The sequence below is a fragment of the Micropterus salmoides genome, unplaced genomic scaffold (genome assembly GCF_014851395.1).
Source record: "Micropterus salmoides isolate LMB-PRFRI ecotype aquatic unplaced genomic scaffold, ASM1485139v1 Ms_hic_scaffold_20, whole genome shotgun sequence".
Classification (NCBI taxonomy): domain Eukaryota; kingdom Metazoa; phylum Chordata; class Actinopteri; order Centrarchiformes; family Centrarchidae; genus Micropterus; species Micropterus salmoides.
In genome coordinates this window covers 28,316,781-28,329,131 of record NW_024041151.1, presented here as the reverse complement: position 1 = coordinate 28,329,131, position 12,351 = coordinate 28,316,781, and positions in this window count along the sequence as shown.

The window sequence follows — 12,351 nt, the reverse complement described above, 5'->3', positions numbered from 1 at the left end:
GCCAAGCTCCAAAGACATTGGATCCTACATTTCCCATAATGAAACTGGATATTGTCTTTTATCAGACCCTCCCTGCCTGGTAAATGCACACATCTGTCAAACTTAATATGTCCAGTTTGTCTGTTAGAAATGTGTACTCTCCAACTCCAAGCAGAGATAACCCTGATGATGTCATTATGACATCATAGGGGGTTATTTACCCAGACTCCTCCAGAGCCACAGGAGACATGCAACGGCTTTCACAGGCTGACTAGTGTTAACTATGAGAAGTAAATTTATTTATTTTTGTGTGTGTGTGTTGTGTAAAAAAGAAAGAAAGAAAACGATACTGAAATTCTCGCCTCTGTCTCTTTAGGATTATTATTAATTTGTGTTTTTGGTGTACTTTAAAATAAATTCTAACTCTCTCTTCCCTCTTGTCTTTCTCTCCCTCCATCTTCTTATCTAGGGCCATGATTAAAACCTCAGGTGACTCTTACCTTTGACGTCCCAACTGCTCAATCCAGAGACACTGAGCATTTATCACCAACTCTTTCTGCTCTTTCTCTCTCTATCTATTTTTGGCTAACCTGATTTTCTTCCTGACTTTTCCCTGTGTGTCCTGTTCCGTCTTTTCTTACATTCACAGGAATCTCTCTCCTCCCCCTCTGTCTTTAATCAGACCTCAGTATGAACACCATCAGGTATTGATGGTATTGATCAGGGGTTTTTCTTGTCTTCTCTCCTCGCCTCCAACTTCACATTCCTTCTCACAGAAACAGGAAACAACCTGCAGACCTTTGAAAAGTTTGAAAACTAACTTCAGAAAGAATTTCGGCATTCACTTTTGATGCCCTCAGACAGAACATGAGTAATCATGCACACAGTGTGTCTGCTACTCAGGTGGTTAAACTAGAGGTGGTGGTCAGGCTGGGAATAAAAATCAGCCCTTGTTTTTTTTCAAATCAGACCAGACCCCCAAAACCCACCAGGAGATACACCTCCACCAATCCAGACCATGTCACACGATACAATAATTAAATAGGGACTTCTACAAATTATCATATCAATGAATATATAAAATAGAAACTCCTGTAAAGTGTTATATAACAAAAAGACTTATAATTGTCTATATACGTTATAGTCTATCTTACTGTGAAATGTTATAATCGCTATTTCCACAGTTTTTTAAAATTGTGAGGTGGACAAATGATCAGAAAAGCATTTTCATATAAAACAGTCCACTACAAAAATAACACAAGAAAGCATGTTCTAAAAAACAATCATATGAGTCAAAACACAAACAGTTAACAAAAACTGAACATTAATAAGTAAGGTAGCTGATGTTTATTGCAGTGCTATTTCCATTACATTACATTTGAGGTGTGATTTCCACAGGGCATGGGGGAGAACACATGCCCCTCACTTTTCATAATCCTTTTTTTGTCTCCCTCTCTTTTACTGTGCAGATCAATTGTCCATAATCTCTCTGATCATTGTCCTCTTTCTTTCCACCAACTCTAGTCCAGATGAGAGAAAAGCAGAGTTGATAAAATGTTGATACACTCCATCTGAGTGTTGAGTGAGTCAATGACCACACTAACTTGATATAACTGCTGGTTTATTAAGGAAAGATCTGACACTGAGCAAGTCTTACTACATGACTGTGAACTAGACTGAACCAGAGCATGTTCATTGGGGTTTCCATAGATACATGTACAAGGTATGGAGACTCAAAATGACCAAACAGCCAAATGATCTACATCCCTTCCTTTTAGCTCTTTAGTTTTTTCAAAGCAACATTGGATTGGATCACCCTGATCCAGATGCAAACTTTTCAACAATACCAAATCCGGATCACCAGCTAAAGTGGGACTACATATCACAATGTAGGCTGTTAACTATATAAAGAACAACAGGTAGAATAGCCAGCGTGGGGTATCTTATTGGAAAAGACAGAAAACGCACAATAAAACAACACTAACACTTCTTTCCTTTTTCAATTTCTTTACACAGTCAGACCCCCTCATCTGACCCACAACAAATCCAAGAAAAAACAACAGATTTTTCTTCTCACTTCCTCATTTCGTGAATGTGACAGACGGGAATGGCTTTGGTAACCGTTAATTTGCTGCCTCAACAGATATTATAGTCACTATTAATGCCACACACTGTCCAGTCACAAATAAGTCAATTCTCTGAAACTCAGCTTTTAGCTTTGATTGTCAAATGACTCAAGACTCTCACCTTGTTTCTGATTTCTCAAAAGAAACTTGTGTCTTTCCATCATTGTGACTTTTTATTTGAGGAATGCAGATTTTGCAAAACTTCACTTTCAGGCAATCCGGGTGCTCTCTGTAATCCGCTCGAGTGATCATGACTCCATTCTCACCAGATGCGCGCACTTCATCTGCATAGACAAACAAACGCTCACGTTGAATGGCTTATGGCCAGGAGGAGATTTTAAGCCCTTGACCTGGCAGGCTTGTATGATTGTCACGGTTGGTGCAAGCAGGGTAACAGGAACACAGGGGATAGCACCCAAATGCCTGAGGCAGAGTGGATGCAGTTCAGTGATTTATTAACACAGAAAGGTAAAGAATGGTGAGGTCCAAACATCCAAACATCCAAACAGGCAAATGATTTCAACAGGGCAAGCAAGAATTAAAAGTCCATTAAACCAGCAGGTAACAGGTCTCAGGTATAATGGATGTACAGGACTTAACAAAGTAGCCAAAAACTGTACTCAAGTACTCAAGAAGAAGTAAAAGTAGTCATCAAAATAACTATTTAAGTAAGAGTACACAAGTACTTATAACTTGAGTAGTGAGTAACTCCGTGAGTAACTCATTAAAATATTTCTTTTATCTGATGTGGATGTGACTACAATTATATCAAATGGTCTTCCTCAGGTAAAGGCAGGGCTGGACTGGGACAAAAAAATCGGCCCTGGCATTTTTGGCCCAGGTGGTCCACCAAAATCCGTCGGACACCCCTCACCAATACACCATCCTTCCATTTAAGGGCTGAGATTAGGGATGTGACGAAACACTTTGTCCATCAGACATGACTTTGCACAAGATTGGGGCGATGACAACAAGACAAGAATATAATTTAATAGGCCTACAAATTAGAAAAAAATGTAATGAATAAATAGTCGATAGGGTGTCTGAGCACGAAACACTTAATTTTTTCCATTCTGGAGACATTTTCTGCACCAGGGAAGCACAAAATTCAGGTGTCAGGTGACAAATCAGAACATAAAAATAGAATATAATGCAGTAATCAGTAACTTGTTGTTTTTAGCTTAAGTTACTTTTTTCGGACAACACACTTTTCTTCTATATTTACACTGCACTGCAGGCTCATTGTGCAAATAAATCTTTCTCATAGCATTTTTATTTGTTAATTAACATTTCTTGGTTCAAGCTATTTTTCAGAACATTTTGAACAAATGCTTTCAAAAAGTGGTGGCTACATGTCCCCAGCGTCCCCGGTGTGAATGAGCCTCCCTCCCTGCTCCCTCCCTACAGGTTGAGCTACTCCATGCTTACCGCTTCACCTCCACTCTCCACTCAGCCCTGTCACTTTGTCACTCGCTATCACACGCCTCCTCCTCTGCCTGGCAGGGGCCACGGCTCTCCTTTACTCCTTCAAGTGCCTGTGCTGCTTAAAAACTACAGCAGCCCCGGTAGCAAACATATCACGCATTTGGCAGCAGCCGTCAAGAAACAGAGAGCAGAAGGGGTGGGGGCTAGTAAGAGATGTGATTGGGCCGGCCCAGTATTACTATAGAAAATTACCCAATGGGCCGCAGTTATATAAATACATAATTTACATTACATCTGCCCAAAAGGTGTGTCGGCCCACCAGGCATTTGCCCGGTATGCTAGATTACCACTCCAGCCCTGGGTAAAGGTAAAGAAATTAACATAAACTTGTATTTATTTGTGATGAAATAACAAGTCATCATCTCCTGATTAGTTAACATTTACACCAGGACAATATTCCCAGTGTGTATCCACCAAGTGTGATTACAAACTATTGCAGTATTATTATCGTGTGTTATTACTCCAAGTATTATAACATTGTTTAAAAATATTAATTATTTTCTTGTTGTCCCCCATATTAAATTATAATTTGGCAAACTAATCAAATGAATGCTGTGATGTTTCGTAATTTATTGCCCATTAAATCCAGGTGTGTTCACTTCTTTACGTTCACCTGAGGAAGATCATCTGTGGTTACATCAGTCACATCCACATGATTACACCGTTAGCTTGAATATTTACATTAAAGAGGTGGTATTATGCTCATTTTCAGAATCAAAATCAGAATTCAAAATCTTAATTATCAGTTGTACCAGAACAGGTTTACATGGTTTAATTTTCAAAAAACACCACATTTTCCTCATACTGCACATTGCTGCAGCTCCTCTTTTCACCCTGTGTTGTACGCTCCGCTCTTGAGCTACAGAGTGATGCATCTTACTTGTACAAAATCTTTATTGGGAGTTGCACATGCGCAGTTCCCATGTAAGGACTACTAGCCAATCAGAAGCAGAGAAGGGCGGGTAAGAAACAAGGTAGTGTGATCCAAATCAAAGCCGCTTCAGACTGCGACCGTAACCTAGCAGATGGTATAAGTTACTAACAATTCCACAACATCATTGTTCCACATCTTACCATCAGGACTAAATGTTGAGCTGTTGCCGGTGTTCTGACGATCTATGCTGCCTTGCCGAAAAATGCTACCATAGCGAAAATCGATAGACTCGACTCTACTCGGCCCTGCTCCGTTTTCCACTGCAGACAGTACCCAGAGATAGTACGTAACTTGTTGTCATAGCGACGCCACACAACTGCCGCGACGTAATGTTCAATGCGACACACACACCAGCGATCCACACATCTTTCTCTTTTTTAAGTTAAAACGTTTCAACATTCCTCAGAATGTAAAGACAGATAAGCGGTATGAAAAGCTTCAGCTGTGTTTTCCTCTGCCGTTGTTGCTGCAGCGGTCTGTGTGACGGCGGGAGCAGAGGGCTGTCGTTACGGTCGTTAGGACTACCCGTGGCCAACAACCAGGAACACTAACGAACCAGCAGTATCGACGATCCTGGCAAACGACCCCACTGAGGTTAAATAGTCGAGTTTCCCTACCAGTCAGTCAGAACTGAAGAAGTCCCTTGGATGAGGGACGAAACGTCTTCCAGTATCTTCAACCAAGTCCAGTTGCCCTTGACTTTAACCTTCGTTGGATAACTATGACCTGGATGACTGAGAATCTTCACAGACATTAAAATTACTCTGACAAATACCATTTACTCAAAAAAGTTACTTGAGTACGTGTAACAGAGTAAATGTAACTCGTTACTACCCACCTCTGGTCCTGAACCATCCCTTAGTTATGCTGCTAGACTGCTGGGAGATTTCCCATGACGCACTGAGCTCCTCTCTCCTCCTCTCCTACTCCATTCGTATGCATTCTTATCCCAACCTACCTTGACTTCTTCCCTCTTGTGCATTTATGCATTTATTTACTCTGAATTTTCTTCTTTGTTGTATTGTATTTGCCCATTACTGGACAACAAGGGCTGCTGTCTACTTACTTTATTTCTATGTTACTTTATTATTTGTATGTTTTTAATTTTTATTATATGTTTTTTTTCCTTCCACATACTGTACCTACTTAAGGGGTCATTGTCGAAAAAGAAGTTGAAAAGTCAAAGAGCAGCAGGAGGTTCTGTCTCTTTGGTCTCAGATTTTTTCATTGATCAACTGAGCGAGACTGCCAACCAAATTCTCTCTCTGTCTTTATACCCGTTACTACTCCCTCTCTTCTTCCACTCTCTCTCTTTCCCTCATTATTCCTCCTCCCTATAACTTCTCCCCTCTCACTTGGTCTCTTAAAAAAAAAAACACCATATAAGCATTTTGGAAATCACTTTCTCCTGAACTGGTTCACTTCACGTCTCGTTTAGTCAAACAAGGATTGAAGTAACTTGAAATCCTTTTTACTTTTCCCAGCAGAGGTGTTGTGATTAATTTCAGAATCAAACTGCTGTTGTTCTGGATGAGAAAGTTTTGTTGAGATCAGAAAGTCATGTTGTTCTGGTTTATGTATTTATCTATTATTGATGTTCCCAAAAGTTCCTGCATTTCAGCTGCGAGTGTTTTTTTCCCCCCTCTCAAGATAAAAAGATTATCAAAAGATCTGCGGTTGTTTAGAATCGATGCGATCTCACAGCTGGATGGGAGTGAGTTTCAGGGGGAAAATCTGCAAATGTTTTGGGGGACCAAACAGTTTGATACGACCCAGATACAGCTACAGTACTGTTTAAAAAAGTTTCAAAGTTTGTCTTTAAAGGAAAATAAAGGATCATCACGTTGGTTTTACATGTTTGAGCGAAGCAGGGACTGTTTATAAATCAAGTATTGTCGCACAGCCGCTAACAAAAACATTCATTCTCAGCCGCTGAGTAGCAGAGAGCTAGTACAATGGATCACAAGGTTTGTGGGTTGGCGCACAGACTGGTGCCTGTGAGTTTGGAGACAATGTTGTTTCTCGCACAAATTTTGTCGTTTGTCTTTTTGAAATGTGTTTTGACTGAGAGACATCTATCTAGAGTGACTTACAACAACTTACACGTGGCTTCCTGGTTGCGCAGGTGAAAGGTGCATACGTGGGGTTTTGATATGTTTGCATGGAGGGGATTCTCTTTGGCTACGTTCAGACTGCGAGCCAAAGTGACCCAAATCCGATTTTTTTATGTGACTCAGATCTGATCTTTTTATGACAGGGTGAAAAGGCCAAGTCACATGGTATCTGATCTTTTCCAGTTCAGATTTGGGCCACTTTCATATGTGGTCCAAATCCGATACAGATCAGATCTTTTTAAATGCGACCTGAGTCTGGACACTCAGGTTGGAATTGATGCGGCTTTGACGTCACTCTAGAGCAGCTGTTCCCCTGTCACACAAAAAATTAGATCTGGGAAAATAACGGAATTGAGCATTAGGGCCTGCAGTCTGGACGTAGCTTTTGTGGTATGGTGTTAGCACGTTCAGAGTGAAGTGAGCTTCATGTGAGGCCACACCTAGATGATCTGCACCGTTCCCTCGCTTCTTGGTTGGCTGTTGGTGGATCTTGGTTGGCTGTTGGTGGAGATGTTGAATCGGATTGGTGCAATGATTTGGTAGGCCATTCTTGAGCATTCGTCATCCGCTCCTCTTAACACCCATCTCAACGTAGAACAGTCAGTTCTCTAGCGCACTTCATGAGTTCTGTCAGTCAGGTGTCTCGCGGGTCTTGTGGGTCTACGGTTGATGATGTCATAGGCAGTGGAGAGATTGGAATCCAGGGCAGGACGCTTCTATCTTGACCCCCTGTCAGGAGATACATTATGGAGTACCTCAATGCAGCAAATGAAATGCTTGTCAATTAAATGAACAGCAACGTCACACTCAAACATGTTGTTTATGAAGGTTTTTTCCCTTCCAAAATGTTCAGTTGTTTAAGTGAACGTGAATAAAAAGCATCCCTGGCTCTGAGAAAAGACAAACTTCGGCGGCGGGTGTGAGCGTGAGGCGAGCACTTCACCCCACTCTCACTTGGTACAGAACATAAACTGTTTCTGCTGTTCACTGATAAAAAAAAAATTGTTTCTGCTGAGACCTTTTCAGGAAAAAAAAACAAGAAAACAGATTTATATATGTTGACCTGTTGCTCAGGAGGGGCCTGTTATGATGTTTTGATCATGGCTGGTTTTAACAAGCTAGATAAAAGGTGATGCCCTGGCAGTGGCAATAGCTTTGGTTTAATATTTGATTTGATTACATTAATGTTTAAGTTGATATTTACAAGAAATATTTTATTGCTACTGTGTAAAGGGAATACTGCTGGGAAAAAGCACTTTATCTGTTTAAAGTGTTTACAAACCACATGTTAAGTCTTTAATGAACGTATGTATGTAATGTTGCAGTAGTCAAAAGGTTTTGTTACATATAGAAAAAATACATTTTCAATATTTAACCACAACCACCATCTCTCATAAAATAACTACTTCATTAAGGCTAGGGGACCGTCATCCTCATGACTGCAATAATAACCACTTGGTAAAGATTATGAAAAGATTGTGGTCATGGTTAAAAGAAACCAGCGCTGGCTGTCTTTAGGAAAACGGGCAGCGGCCTCCTGTGTTAAAGTCTGACTTTTTTTGGCTCCTGCTGTCATAATAACTTTTGTAACTAAAGGTCTTTGTCACTTCAGCATAAACAGATGTCATTTTGGGGCACATACAGAAACTAAAGATGCTGCTGGTTTGTTGAGATTTACAGTTTCAATTAGAGCCAGTTCCCTTCTTTATTTTTTCTGAAACACAGCACCAAAGAGTGCTTCATCACGTCATCACATGATGATGACTGGAAGACTAAATGTTGACTGTTGATGGCTTTTGATGTTCATAGAAAGGAACTGAAACCAACTAGCTCCCGGGAAGGATGGAATTCAACCAAAACAAAAAGAAAAAAAGATGAGTGAAACATGACAGCAGGAACATGACATGGCTTGTAGTAGTTAATATTTCAAAAAATTACTGGTATAGTCATCTACTATTACTCAATTGTCATTCTTCAAGTTTGTGTTTTGTTCAGATGAAAACTTCTCAATGCAGTCTACTTGCAGATCTTATCCCTACAAACAGTTTTAAGTACTCCACTTATCCACCCGCATCTTTTCTCTGAGCCTCCTGACAGCGGCAGCACATCTCAACACCAGAGCCTTCAACCTGCTAAGTTCCCTTTAATCCTGAGAAAGTATCTGCGCATATAGGGGAAAGTCGATGTTAAGTGCCGAGTGAAAAGGAGATCAAAAACAGGACAATATGTGTGTTTAGCTCCGACAAGCTTGGAGTTTGTTGTTAAAGTTCGTGAGGCTGGAGAAAGGGAGCAGAGAGAAGGTTGGGGGTGTGGGGGTTGGTTTCGATTAGTTAAGAGCAGAGAGGCTGTGATTCTGCTCAGCTGGAGAGAGAAAGTATCGACGTGGAGTCAGAGAACCTCGGCTTCCCCTCGCTTCCCTCCCCTTCAGTCCCTCAGGTAGGCATTAAAACCCAGTCGAGCGATGGAGAGATGGAAAGATGGAGAGACGGAGGAATAGAAACCCCCGAGAGCCCAGCCGGAGCTTTGCTTCACCCGGGTTTCTCACATCAACAGGAGAAGTCTGGGGCCCGCAGCTCGAGGCAGGGCGGCCGTCTTTAAAACCACAAACGCTGTCAAAAATTAATCGCCGCCGCTTTACTTTTCAATTATCAATTCAGAGTCGAGCCGCGCTGCAGTTTAGAGCGGGCTTAAGATTACTAACGGCTGTTAAGACGCGGGGTTTCTGGGATTGGAGAGGGAATGATGTGTGTTCGGTGTTTTAACGAGGTGAGGAGATCAGAGACAAGATGATCTGAATACACTTAAAGAAGTGATGAGGATTGTCCATGTTTTAATAGTTGCGTTGGGCATGTGTAATAACAGAGGTTGGAGCAGAGCTTTTCAAACTGCACGGAGTGTTCGTCAGCTCTGACACACTGAGAGCTGCAATCGTTAGCATGTCCAGCTTACTAGCTCACTGCTGGCAGTAGTAACCAAGTGTTTGCCAAACACAGTGGATACTCATCATGAACGCATTTATTTATGTAATTTAATGTTAAAAGTAAAAACGTGCTTGAAAATGCAAAGAATTAAGTAGGAATGCATCGAATGTTCGGCCACCGAAATTAATTGGCTGACGATAGCAAAAATAGAAGTGTTCGGCCTAATAGGTCAAAAGACAGAATAAATTATACCGAACAATTACGTTGACATGTCGGCAGTGTGGAAGCATTTTAAAGTGTCCGAGAAAGACACCGTTTGCAGACACTGTTCTGCTGAATTGTCTCCTAGCACATCCTCTCCATCTGGCTGACTTCTTAGAAAAGGCAACAAACGGTCTGGACCGCTTTGAGTGTTTCTGTCACTCGTTTGTGAGAAGGTGATTCAGCTAGCTGCACCTAAATTTGGAGTGCACACGTATTTGAGCCTTTATGGTAAATCCACTGAAACAGACCAGAGCGAGCTGACAGGCAGTTTAGAGACTTTATCCTGTCATTTTGTCTCTTTACAAAGACAAGTGTTGCAGTATGAGTCCTACCTGAAGAGGCTGTGAAGTCTTCATGTTACGCCATACGAGAACAACATACAACATTATACATCAAATTGGGTCGGACTTGATGAATTTAGCGGATGTGACAACATCTGGTTTTAAAAATAAGGTGTCTATACACGATGGAAATAAGATTAATTGGATTATATCTATCTACAAATACATTATAGTTTGTTTATTTATCATTTATTAAATATGAATTTACTGCTTATAGTGCTAAATAGGAGGACTCAAAGTAAAATGTTGCTGATAAAAGAATGATATATTTTTCTAAATTAAAACTTCTAAACAAATCAGTAGTATTCTGATCATTTACAGTACATAAATAAAAGTTGTAATACCCCAATATGAAATTTCAATATGTGATTACAAGTAATAGATCCTGTACATTGAATGTAAAATCTGAAGGTGTAAACTATAGTTGTCATATAGCTGTTTTAATTAACTATAATCATCACTATCACTAAATTACTGTGCTATATTATCTCTTGGTACCTCATCACTTTTTGCAGTGTTCTGCCCTGTACACTGAACTTCTCTTTCCTCTGGATGAAAGGTAGAGTCTCAAAGAACAAACTTTCTAATGTTACCTATTGATCAAAAATTACTTATGCAGCAAATTTAGGCTGCGTTCCTTCTCTCTGCTTCTCTTAATTCCTTTCATCAGTCGATGTGAAGGCTTTTCTCCATCGAGCGCAGCACAAACCTTCTGGCAAAGAGTGAAGGCATTTTTTATCTTTCTGCCGACTGTGGAATGACCTCGTTATTTATTATCAAGAAACCGAAGAAAAGTTCATCAGCCACTCGACTTGACTTTCCTTGCTCATGTTCAGGAGCAAAACAAGCAGATACAGATGTTTCACTTCTTACAGCCGGAGCATCACTGTGGCTGTAAATTTTAAGCATTTCTTACTCTTAAAACTCCCCCAAAGCTATGTTTAAAACATTAAATACATCCCATCATTCATTATTCAATGATTTGTCTCAAATATGGGGCTTGCTTACTAATGTGTAAATTACAGGGAATGTCATGCATCCCTTACATTCATTTGTTGAGTACGGGGTTTTAAGAGGTTGGGCTTCTGCCTTTTCAAAATAATTAATGGGCCTTTGGCTGTTCCTTATTTTAAGTGATCGTTGTTTCTTGTTAAAAGTACTAGAAATAGTAGAATAAGTGGTGGTAATAGTTTTAAGAGTACAATTAGGAGTAATAGTCTAGTTTGCATAAACTTGGAAATAACTAAACTATTGTTAGTAGAATTAGTAGTTTAATTATAATTTTAAAAGTGTAAAATTAGCAATTGTAGTTGTGGTTGTTGCACCAGCAGTAGTAGCAACATTATTTGTAATTTGTCTATATTATAAGTAGAATTAGTAGCAAAAGTAGTAACACCAGTAGTAGCAGTAATAATAGTAGTACTTGTGGAGTAGTACTTGTTTCAGTAGCAATAAAAGTAAGAGGGCATTACTTTTCCTTTCCTCCTCAGAGGATCATTTTCTCTCTCATGAATAATGAGCTCTTCATTCATTATTGACCCTTATTATTGTCTGTTTTTTCTGCTGTTTGGCTGAACTTGTTTCACTGACTGCAGATTCCTGAGTAGAAGAAACAGATGGTCGTTTTCTGGGGTGAGAGCCACCTGTTGACTTATAGCTGGTACTGACCACAGTCTTTAATGTGAGAAGGAATAATAGAATGAAAGCAGCTCAGAGGGTTCAAGACCGTCAGGAAACACGACTGTCAGAACGTCCTGGTGGCTTTGGGCTTTAAAGCTCTGACCATGTCAGCCCCCTATACAGTTTCAATAGCCTCTCTAATATTGCTAGTAAAGGCATGACATGTCTGAACAATATTGGGATTTCCTTTAAACTTTACATATAAACTTACTTAAATTGATCAGAAATTCATAAAACTGCACACGTATCTGTGGGAGTTTTTTTCAAACACACACACACACATATCGCTGTCTATTTAGACTATCCCGCCTCCACACGCGTCCTCTGACCCTCTGTTGTTTGACCTCTGACCCCTGCTCTACTCATCACAATGTCACCACATCGATCAATCTGTGTGTGTGTGTGTGTGTGTGTGTGTGTGTGTGTGTGTGTGTGAGGAGGGAGGGAAGGAGAAGGTCCTGGAAACAACCCATCTGTCCCTTTTAGGAAACACAAGTGTATTTCTAT